The 10,902-nt window shown below is 42.9% G+C and overlaps 1 long non-coding RNA gene across 1 annotated transcript; it reads left to right on the forward strand.

The window, feature by feature from the left end:
* Nucleotides 1-607: 607 nt before the first annotated feature.
* On the forward strand, nucleotides 608-9,873 carry LOC117507369. The gene is made up of 3 exons (XR_004559697.1): nucleotides 608-937; nucleotides 1,679-1,685; nucleotides 9,862-9,873. It is a non-coding gene; the product is annotated as an uncharacterized LOC117507369 (long non-coding RNA).
* The last annotated feature ends 1,029 nt before the right edge of the window (nucleotides 9,874-10,902 follow it).

Below are 10,902 nucleotides of genomic sequence, written 5' to 3' on the forward strand. Positions count from 1 at the left end.
AGACACGGATTATTTGTTATAATGGTTTTAGCAAGTTTTCAGGATATCATGCATGCAGTCTCTTATTAACGTGATGAAAGGCATAAAAAAAAATTACATTTTTTTGTAGTATAATTAGAGAATCCACAATTGTCATGTGGATTCTCTATATGTTGTTTGACTGCAGCGACTCACTGGCACGCAAGGGATTATGGGATACGTCAGTAGGGCGAATACAACAGTTTACAAGCCACTGCTGAGGGCATATCCTTCAAGTAAATCAGGAACAGCAAGGGGCCAAGAATAGAACCTTGGGGTGCCCCCACATTTAATTGTGGCAGGAATTGACAGGGTGCCTCCAATCTGCAACCTTCCATAAAGGTAGGACTCAAACCAGGTTATAGTTAACTTTGAGAATCCTAAGGCTTCTAAAAGTTATCAGAATTTCTGTCGGTACTTCTCTTCCATTTGAGCTATGAAGTGGCAAATTTTGGCCATTTTAGGCAGATTTAAAGATTCTCCTATTTGGGGTTAGTTTTTGCTTTTGATCTAGCTTCATTCATATAGTTTTAAAGGTGATAATTGTTTACTTAAGTCAGTGATGTACATTGTGTTTACCTGTGTGGTGAAACATGTTCAACAGGTTGGACTGTTGTGTGAAAACCCTTCCAGCGCTGATGTATTCCAGCACGTAGACACTGTGATCAGACTCTGTTCCGAGGTGGGTGGGGTGTAGCAGGTATAGAGCTGCTGCCTGCCTCCACTTTTATATTGTTAGGAGAAAGGCTTCCTCGCGTCCTGAGGTGGTCCGCGGACGGTGGGTGTGCGCAGCATCAGTGCGCCGCTCGCTCGGCACAGACGCACCGCAGACTCTGCGCTCCATCACACGGGCGTCTGCACACCATGGGAGGCTGCTCCGACCAAACCAAACGCAACCAGAAGAACCAGCACCGAGCGGGTAAGATCCGATCGCGTTCCGAACCACGTTTCAGCGCCTGACGCGGCTCCGAAAGGCGCAAAGAAGAGACGACGTCAGCGCGACCTTTACCCCACATAACAACAACAACAACAACAACAACAGACTGGTGTTTTAATATAAACAGGCGGACTGTAACGGCAGCAGCTGCCTGTTAACACTGAACGGGTTCGAATGAGCGTCAGCTGGCTTCCTCTCAGTCATGATCTTGATTTTCTTGCAGGTGATTGGTGTTTTGTTGCTGCTGCTGCTGCTGGTTTGTGTGATCAGAGGTTCAGTCAGTCAGATTGTTGCATGAAGGTTTCTCTCTCTCTGTTTCCTGCACAGTGTTAATATGTCAGAATAAAGCCTGTCAGCTGCACTCAGAGCTGCAGCTGGTCGGAGGAGCAGCAGCTCACAGATCTGTTTCCTGCTGGCTGTGCGCCGTAAAAACGAAACAAGACAAAGTATAAGAAAGAAAAAAGTGAAACACCTTTAGCCCAACAATGGCAGAGATTTGACATCCTCGACTGTCTGGGTGACCCTGAATTTCTGACTTTTTAGGCTCTCGGTTTGTAAAAAAAAGTGAAGCCAAAAATAACTGTAATATTTTATGCTATTTTAGGGACCAAACTGTAGGTTATGCATGTTAACCCTTAAAAACTGGTGAGACTGGATGTCAAGTTAAGATGTTTTTGTTTTTCATAGCTGCAATGTGGAGGATTTAGTGCCATGAGGTTACAGTCTGCAGGTAGATTAGATTAGATTGAATTTTATTGATCCCTTGGGAAGACGCCCTCAAGGATATTGGGGTTCCAGCAGCATTGTATAGCAGCACACAGGGTAAGAAGCACACAGAGCATCAAAAGTGAAAGTAAAAAAAAAAAAAGAAAAAATATAAATACAAGCCCAATTCCAGTGAAGTTGGGACATTGTGTAAAATGTAAATAAAAACAGAATGCGATTTGCAAATCCTCTTCAACCTATATTCAATTGAATACACCACAAAGACAAGATATTTAATGTTCAAACTGATAAACTTTATTGTTTTTGTGCAAATATTTGCTCATTTTGAAATGGATGCCTGCAACACCTTTCAAAAAAGCTGGGACAGTGATATGTTTACCACTGTGTTACATCACCTTTCCTTCTAACAACATTCAATAAGTGTTTGGGAACTGAGGGCACTAATTGTTGAAGCTTTGAAGGTGGAATTCTTTCCCATTCTTGCTTGATGTACGACTTCAGTTGTCCGGGGTCTCCGTTGTCATATTTTGCGCTTCATAATGCGCCACACATTTTCAATGGGCCACAGGTCTGGACTGCAGGCAGGCCAGTCTAGTACCTGCACTCTTTTACTATGAAGCCATGCTGTTGTAACATGTACAGAATGTGGCTTGTCATTGTCTTGCTGAAATAAGCAGGGACGTCCCTGAAAAAGACGTTGCTTGGATGCACCATGTGTTGCTCCTAAACCTGGATGTACCTTTCACCATTGATGGTGCCATCACAGATGTGTAAGTTGTCCATGCCATGGGCACTAACACACCTCCATACCATCACAGATGCTGGCTTTTGAACTTTGCGCTGGTAATAATCTGGATAGTCTTTTTCCTCTTTTGTCCGGAGGACACTACGTCCATGATTTCCAAAAACAATTTGAAATGTGGACTCATCAGACCACAGCACACTTTTCCACTTTGTGTCTGTCCATTTCAAATGAGCTCAGGCCCAGAGAAGGTGGTGGTGTTTCTGGATGTTGTTCATGTATGGCTTTCACTTTGCATGATAGAGTTTTAACTTGCACTTGTAGATGTAGCGATGAACTGTGTTAACTGACGATGGTTTTCTAAAGTGTTCCTGAGCCCATGCGGTAAGATCCTTTACACAATGATGTCGTTTTTTAATGCAGTGCCACCTGAGGGATCGAAGGTCAAGGCATTCACTGTTGGTTTTCGGGCTTGCCGTTTATGTGTAGAAAGTTCTCCAGATTCTCTGAATCTTCTGATTATATTATGGACTGTAGATGATAGAATCCCTAAATTCCTTGTAATTGAACATTGAGAAACATTCTTCTTAAACTGTTGGACTATTTTTTCAGGCAGTTGTTCACAAAGTGGTGATCCTCGGCCCATCTTTGCTTGTGAACGGCTGAGACTTTTGGGGATGCTCCTTTTATACCCAATCATGACACTCACAATTAAGTGTCCTCAGTTCCCAAATGCTTATTGAGTGTTGTTAGAAGGAAAGGTGATGTAACACAGTGGTAAACATACCACTGTCCCAGCTTTTTTGAAACGTGTTGCAGGCATCCATTTCAATATGAGCAAATATTTGTACAAAAACAAAAAAGTTTATCAGTTTGAACATTAAATATCTTGTATTTGTGGTGTATTCAATTGAATATAGGTTGAAGAGTATTTGCAAATCATTGTATTCTGTTTTTATTTGCATTTTACACAACGTCCCAACTTCACTGGAAAAGGAGTTGTATTTGAAAAACAGTTCTAGGTTTGTGTTAACATAAGTAGACTAAACTTAATTTGATAAACTTTTATCAGTTATTATTATTATTATTATTATTATTATTATTATTACAGGGCATGTTATGCATTCCTTTAACCTTACAAAAGCTTTCTGCACTTGTTACAACAGTGATATGAATGGTGTGCTTGTGTTTCCAAACAGGCTTTATACAGATAAGATAAGCCACTTTAAATAGCACGCTATTGGCCAACTTTTATTCTGACAATATACTACGTGCCGTTTGTGATATATCCATAACAGGAGTCAGAGTGCCATTTATTTGTGAAGCTGATAAACCTGACACATATTATAATCTACGTGCAGTCTGAGACAGAGTGAAGCCTGTTTAATTAGAAGACCTCTTATGGCACAAAACTGTATGTAGGCCACAGGCTGCCTTACTATTCTGTCTCAGTAACTCTTAATGAATCAGGAGTGTAGTGATACATTCATTCACATGGCATTTTAACGAGCGGACATTAAACTCAAGCAGCACAGAGCCATCACATGCTGAGTAGGCGTGTCCCACAGACAGATAGGAGCATGTCACAAAAATCCACAACAAGCTGCTTAATGGTGTTTATTGCAGGAGTATCTCCACATGCACACCCACAGAATTCTGAGACTTTCTGAATGTTTACCATCAAACATATTTCCCAGAAAAAATCATAAGAAACCGATTTGCAAAGCTAGCAAGGAAGATAGCGGCTGATCCCTCGCACCCAGGACACAAACTTTTTGTTACCCTCCCCTCTGACAGATGTCTGAGGTCCATCAGGACTAAAACCTCAAGACCCAAGAACAGCTTCTTTCTGTCCGCAGCTAGACTTATAAATAATGCCAGAGACCCCCATTTTCCCTGCCTCCCCCCCACTCCCACAAAGTACAGACTGATCATCCCTGCACTGAAAGGTACTGTACATCTACATACCTTGCACAGCCCCATTCCACTATGTTAGACTTAATTCTAATCTAATTACATTTTTTCCGTGAATCTGATTGGTTAAGAGTGTGAGATTTCCGACCGTATAATATCGGGGTAACGTTGGCAAAATATTTGACCGTTTCACATTTGGATGTATTACTCCACGCCCTGACCAGTGTTGTGACGAGATGTCATTCCTGTCCTCCCCGGAACTGCGTATGCGCAATATTATCAGGACGTGGAACTGTCTATTTAAGTGACGAGACGCACAATTCGACAGAACACCTGCTGCACGCACTGCTAGCTGTTAGCTGAGAGCGAGAGAACGTCACATACCAATGCCGCCGCCTAAATGGGTGAATTTAAAGCTACCATACTAAAGCATTGATGTGGATTCTGATACAGAATTACTGTTTCACATTTGATGGATTTGATGGATTTTCACGTTTGATGGATTACTCCGCACCCTGACGGCTGTTGGAGTGACACTGCCTCATCTTGATGGTAAGCCTCGCCGACCAAATTACCTCCAGAAATATAAACCGTGCAAATCATGGAATTGAATTAGAATGGGAATTAGAATTAGAATAGCCGTTTTACGGCTCCGCTAACGCATCACCAGTAAAACTCTATTTGCGACCATATAACCAGCATGAATGTCCACAAAGGGTTATTCCCTAATTGACAGTGAACATAGTTTTGTCTATTTGACTCCTTCATGTCTTACTTCTGACACCAGATCAAATTCCTTGTATGTGAGAACTTGGTAATAAATTTGATTCTGATTCTGATTTTGACCCCTGTAATGAACGTGCTCATATTGAATTTTTATTCAGCTGCCAGCTCATGAAGGAGATTGGAGGTCATGTGGCTCACAAAATGATTTTTTGTGTGCAGGTGATGTTTGGATTACTAAAGGGTTGATTCAATTTCACTGCAACAATTTTTTTTTAATACACTATTAGATTTTGTATTATGACATCAAAAAAACATGACTCTTGGGTCTTGCTGGAGGTGGGCTCTGTCTGAGTGCACTCCAGTGTCCATTTTATTGACGCTTGTCCTCGTCCATCTTTTTTATGTTTATTTAGCAGTTGTTGGCTAAATGAACATCTTTAAGTATACATCATGTTGAGGACAATATGAAAGCCGCACAGAGTTCCATGGTTTTGGGGCACTATTAATAAAATTTAATTTGAAGGAATTTAGGATTCAGAGGTGCTGACATTTATGGTGTCAGTTTCTGGAGGCTGAAGCTTTTGTGTTACGTAACACTTTTCCTTTATGAAGTTGTGACCTTGTGCTTGAAAATTTAACACACTCACAGCACAATGATGCCACCTACTGGACATTGTTAGTTCACACGTAAAATGTGTTTGTTGTGACCTTGTGCTTGAAAATTTAACACACTCACAGCACAATGATGCCACCTACTGGACATTGTTAGTTCACACGTAAAATGTGTTTGTAGAAAAGACTTCCTGTCTTCATGATTGAATAATCATGTCCCATCTCATCTTAGGGACCTCGTAGTACCATATCACCCCAATAGAGCGCTTCGCTCTCAGACTGCAGGCTTACTTGTAGTTCCTAGGGTTTGTAAGAGTAGAATGGGAGGCAGAGCCTTCAGCTTTCAGGCTCCTCTCCTGTGGAACCAGCTCCCAATTCGGATCAGGGAGACAGACACCCTCTCTACTTTTAAGATTAGACTTAAAATTTTCCTTTTTGCTAAAGCTTATAGTTAGGGCTGGATCAGGTGACCCTGAACCATCCCTTAGTTATGCTGCTATAGACTTAGACTGCTGGGGGGTTCCCATGATGCACTGAGTGTTTCTTTCTCTTTTTGCTCTGTATGCACCACTCTGCATTTAATCATTAGTGATTGATCTCTGCTCTCTTCCACAGCATATCTTTTTCCTGGTTCTCTTCCTCAGCCCCAACCAGTCCCAGCAGAAGACTGCCCCTCCCTGAGCCTGCTTCTGCTGGAGGTTTCTTCCTGTTAAAAGGGAGTTTTTCCTTCCCACTGTCGCCAAGTGCTTGCTCACAGGGGGTCGTTTTGACCGTTGGGGTTTTTACCTAATTATTGTATGGCTTTGCCTTACAATATAAAGCGCCTTGGGGCAACTGTTTGTTGTGATTTGGCGCTATATAAATAAAATTGATTTGATTTGATGATATCTATCTATCTATCTATCTATCTATCTATCTATCTATCTATCTATCTATCTATCTATCTATCTATCTGAGCCAGATGAAATAAAAAAGATCATTTTTTCTCAAACTAAAAATCCATTCCTACTTGACGTCCTTTCAGTTGAAGTCTAACTCAGTATGAAGTAAGACCGTTCGGCTGCTCCCTTGTTTTCATTCGGCATCACCACAGCAGATCCACCAGCTGTGGAGCTAAAACTGTGTAATGCATTTGATGAAATATTAAATCTTTTAGCCCTTTTTGTAGCTGTGTGAGTTAGGCAACTTATTCCAGGATGGCATCTTACGCAACCACAAACGCGCAATGGGCCAAAGATACGGCAAAATGGGATGTAGTCTCTGAATAATATGTGAAATAGGGTTTTATTGATTTAATAAAATTCAGCATTATCAGCTTTCAGCATTTTCTTGTGCTGATTAGTGAGAAATCCAAATTTATCCAAACATAAACTGTAAGGTTTCCAATATTAAACATGAAAGACATTCTTCTGCTGCCAAGGCCCCAGAGCCACATGCAATTTAATCTAAGTCTCAGCCAAATTTCAGTTTTTAGTCCACTCTGGTGAGTGTCCAAAAATTACATAAAAAAAAAAAAATGCATGTTTACCCATCAGATCCACATCATTATCCCTACATGGACACAACCTACAGATATGAGGAGGTGGATCCTGCAGATTCATATCTGATCCTGTTTGGTGACCACTGATGGTGATTCCTCATATTTGTGTGTCATTGCTAATCTGTCATCCTGATCACTCACTCATTCATCTTCAACCGCTTACTCCAATTAAGGGTCACGGGGATCCTTATCACTTGTTTTTTTTAAATTATTATTCTGATCATTCATTCTTAATTCTGATCACTGACCTTTATTCCTGATTCTTTGCTGAACTTTAATGTTTATTTTATATGCTTATCACCCATCTTTATTTCTGATTGCTGGCCTCTAATCCCAACTGCTGACCTCTGATCACTGATCACTAACATTTCACCATGAATGTACTGTGCACCCAGAAAGTATTCACAGGACTTCATTCACTTTTCTCTACATTGTGCTATTTTACAGCCTTATTCCAAAATGGAGTAAATTATTTTTTCCCCTCAAAATTCTACACACAACACCCCATAATGACAACATGAATAAAGTGTTTTTGACATTTTTGCAAATTTATTAAAGTCTTAAAAAAATCACATGTACATACGTATTCACACCCTTTGAGCAATTACAGCCTCAAGTCTTCTTGAATATAATGCTGCATGGCGCACCTTGATATCCTCGTTGCATGCATCAGGTCACTGTTCTGCTGAAAGATGAACCATTTCCCCAGTCTGAGGTCAAGAGCGCTCTGGAGCAGGTTTTCATCCAGGATGTCTCTGTACATTGATGCATTCATCTTTTCCTCAATCCTGACTAGTCTCCCAGTTCCTGATGCTGAAAAACATCCCCACAGCATGATGCTGCCACCACCATGCTTCACTGTAGGGATGGTGCCTGGTTTCCTCCAAACATGACACCTGGCATTCGCACCAAAGAGTTCAATCTTTGTCTCATCAGACCAGAGAATTTTGTTTGTCATGGTTTGACAGTCCTTCAGGTGCCTTTTGTCAAACTCCAGGTGGGCTACCATGTGCCTTTTACTAAGGAGTGGCTTCCGTCTGGCCACTCTACCATACAGGCCGGATTGGTGCAGTGCTGCAGAGATAGTTGTCCTTCTGGAAGGTTCTCCTCTCTACAGAGGAATGCTGGAACTCTGACAGAGTGACCATCGTGTTCTTGGCCACCTCCCTGACTAAGACTCTTCTCCCCCGATCGCTCAGTTTAGACAGGCAGCCAGCTCTAGGAAGAGTCCTAGTAGATCTGAACTTCTTCTATTTACAGATGATGGAGGACACTGTGCTCATTGGGACCTTCAAAGCAGCAGAAATGGTTCTGTACCCTTCCCGAGATTTGTGCCTCGAGACAATCCTGTCTCAGAGGTCTACAGACAATTCCTTTGACTTCATGCTTGGTTTGTGCTCTGACATTCACTGTCAACTTATATTTAGACAGGTGTGTGCCTTTCCAGATTGTGTCCAATCAACTGAATTTACCCCACCTGAACTCTAATTAAGCTGTAGAAATGGACTGCATTTATATAACGCTTTTCTATCTGCATCAGAAGCTCAAAGCACTTTACAATTATACCTCGCATTCATCCATTCACGCAAACACACTCACGCACCGATGTAAGGGTGCTTACATGCAAGGCGCTCACTACACACCGGGAGCAACTAGGGGATTAAAGACCTTGCTCAAGGGCCCTTTGTAATGTTCTGGTCTGGCTGGGTTTTGAACCGAGGATCCTCTGATCTGAAGCCAATCGCTTAACCACTAGACCATCACCTCCCCACAAACATCTCAAGGATGGTCAGTGGAAACCAAGGCTTAATTTGAGGGGGAGCAAGCCAGAGCGTGCTCCGGAACCTCTGACGGTGGCTCCGCCAGCTATTTATACTGGATCCGTGATCCGCCACCTCTCTTGACTAACAAAATATTTTTTAAAAATCATCGCGATTGCTCTCACTGCCAATCACACCGCCGCCCTCCTGTCTGCTGTGCGGAATTGCGCCAAATCTGGCAACAGGTCCAGAGGCTACGCTCGCTGTTTTGATCCGGATGTTGACCGTAGCTGCAGAGCTCCGTGGCCACCGAGAGAGGACTTGGATTCTTTGCGGGTCCCGCATCCGTACCCCCGGAGGCAGTGAGTGAAGGGAGAGCTGGGCATTGTGTTCTGCATGTGTCTGTTTATAATCTCGCACAGAAGAAAAAAGAGAGTGTTTACACAAGAGAGAAAAGTGAGAAAATGTTAATGCCTGTTTGAGAAAAGTGTGTAGTGAGGGGTTTTACAGCCTTAAAACATCTATAATAAGTGTAAAAAATAGCGCTACTTTGGATTTCATTTACCGCGGGTTATGCCGCGTTCACACCGGGCGCGATCAGATGCTACAAATTCGCGGGGGTCACGTGGCGATGGACGCGCCTCCTTCACCCGGTGTGTCGCTCTGCTTGGGTAGACTTTCGCAGTGAAAATTCACCCCGGTGCGTCATCAAATAGGAGGAGCTTCCATTACGCTCGGCGTCAAGTCATCATGACGGACCTTTCACATGGAGCGAGTTGTTGTGAAAAGCTCCCAATACAGAGAGTATCATTATTTGCTGCAGGAGCTGCGTCTGAATGACGGCCGCTTTCAGTGGTCCTTCCGCCTCTGCGGGACCCAGTTTGAGGACCAACTGTCCCGTTGACGCGCGCACATGTAAACAATAAAAAAAAAAGAAACTCCGCTGCTTGCTGCAGCTCACTCTTCCCCCAAAAAACTCTGTCATAATTGTGTTTAGAAACCAGTCACCATTTGTTTTATTATACATCTGTGTAGTTAATTAATAAAATATTCTCCACACAGACGATTCGCTCACGCGCACGTAAAAGAAAAAAAAAAAAGAACGAAACTCTCCGGCTTGCTGTGAGGCTGCTCCTCGCTCTTTCCCAAAAAACTATGTCATAATTGTCTTTAGAAACCACTCACCATTTGCTTTATTATACATCTGTGTAGTTAATAAGTAAAATAATCTCCATGGATGATTCCCCCGCGCGTGCACGTAAAAAAAGAAAGAAAAAGAAACTCTGCTCCCGCTGCTGCGGGGCTGCTGCTTGCTCCAAAAACTCTGTCATGATTGTGAAATAAAGGACAAAAGAGACATAAGTCCTGCTCACAGGCTGCTACCAGAGACAGGACATGTTCACATCTTCAGTCAAACTCCAGACATCTCCACATTACTACATACTCAGTCCCTGATTGGTCATTGCGGCGCGAAGAAACGAAAAAGTTCAGATTTTTCAACTTGGGGAGGAGGGCAACACGACGTGACGCGACGCAATATCGCGCCACAAACGCGCAAAACGCTCAAAATCGCTTCACTCGCGTAGCTTCACTCGCTTCGCGCTGGGCGGTTTGGCACCAAAATGCGTCCTTACATAGGGATTACATGGCAACCTGTGGCTGCAGTTGCTCGCGTCACGCCAGGTGTGAACGCGGAGAACGTAACTCCCGCGATAAACGAGGGACCACTGAGGAATTTGTACTCTATCCGGATTTGGTGTGACTAGTGTTGGGACTACAATACATGCCCAGTTTATTTTTCGGTGTGGCGCACAGCATTGTTCGCAAGCCCCCCCTTTTTTCTGCACCGGAGCCACCCATCCTCTGCGCTCCGGGACCTCCCACTTTACAAATTAAGCAAAGGTGGAAACAGGATGTGCTTGAGCTC

The sequence above is a fragment of the Thalassophryne amazonica genome, chromosome 3 (genome assembly GCF_902500255.1).
Source record: "Thalassophryne amazonica chromosome 3, fThaAma1.1, whole genome shotgun sequence".
NCBI lineage: Eukaryota > Metazoa > Chordata > Actinopteri > Batrachoidiformes > Batrachoididae > Thalassophryne > Thalassophryne amazonica.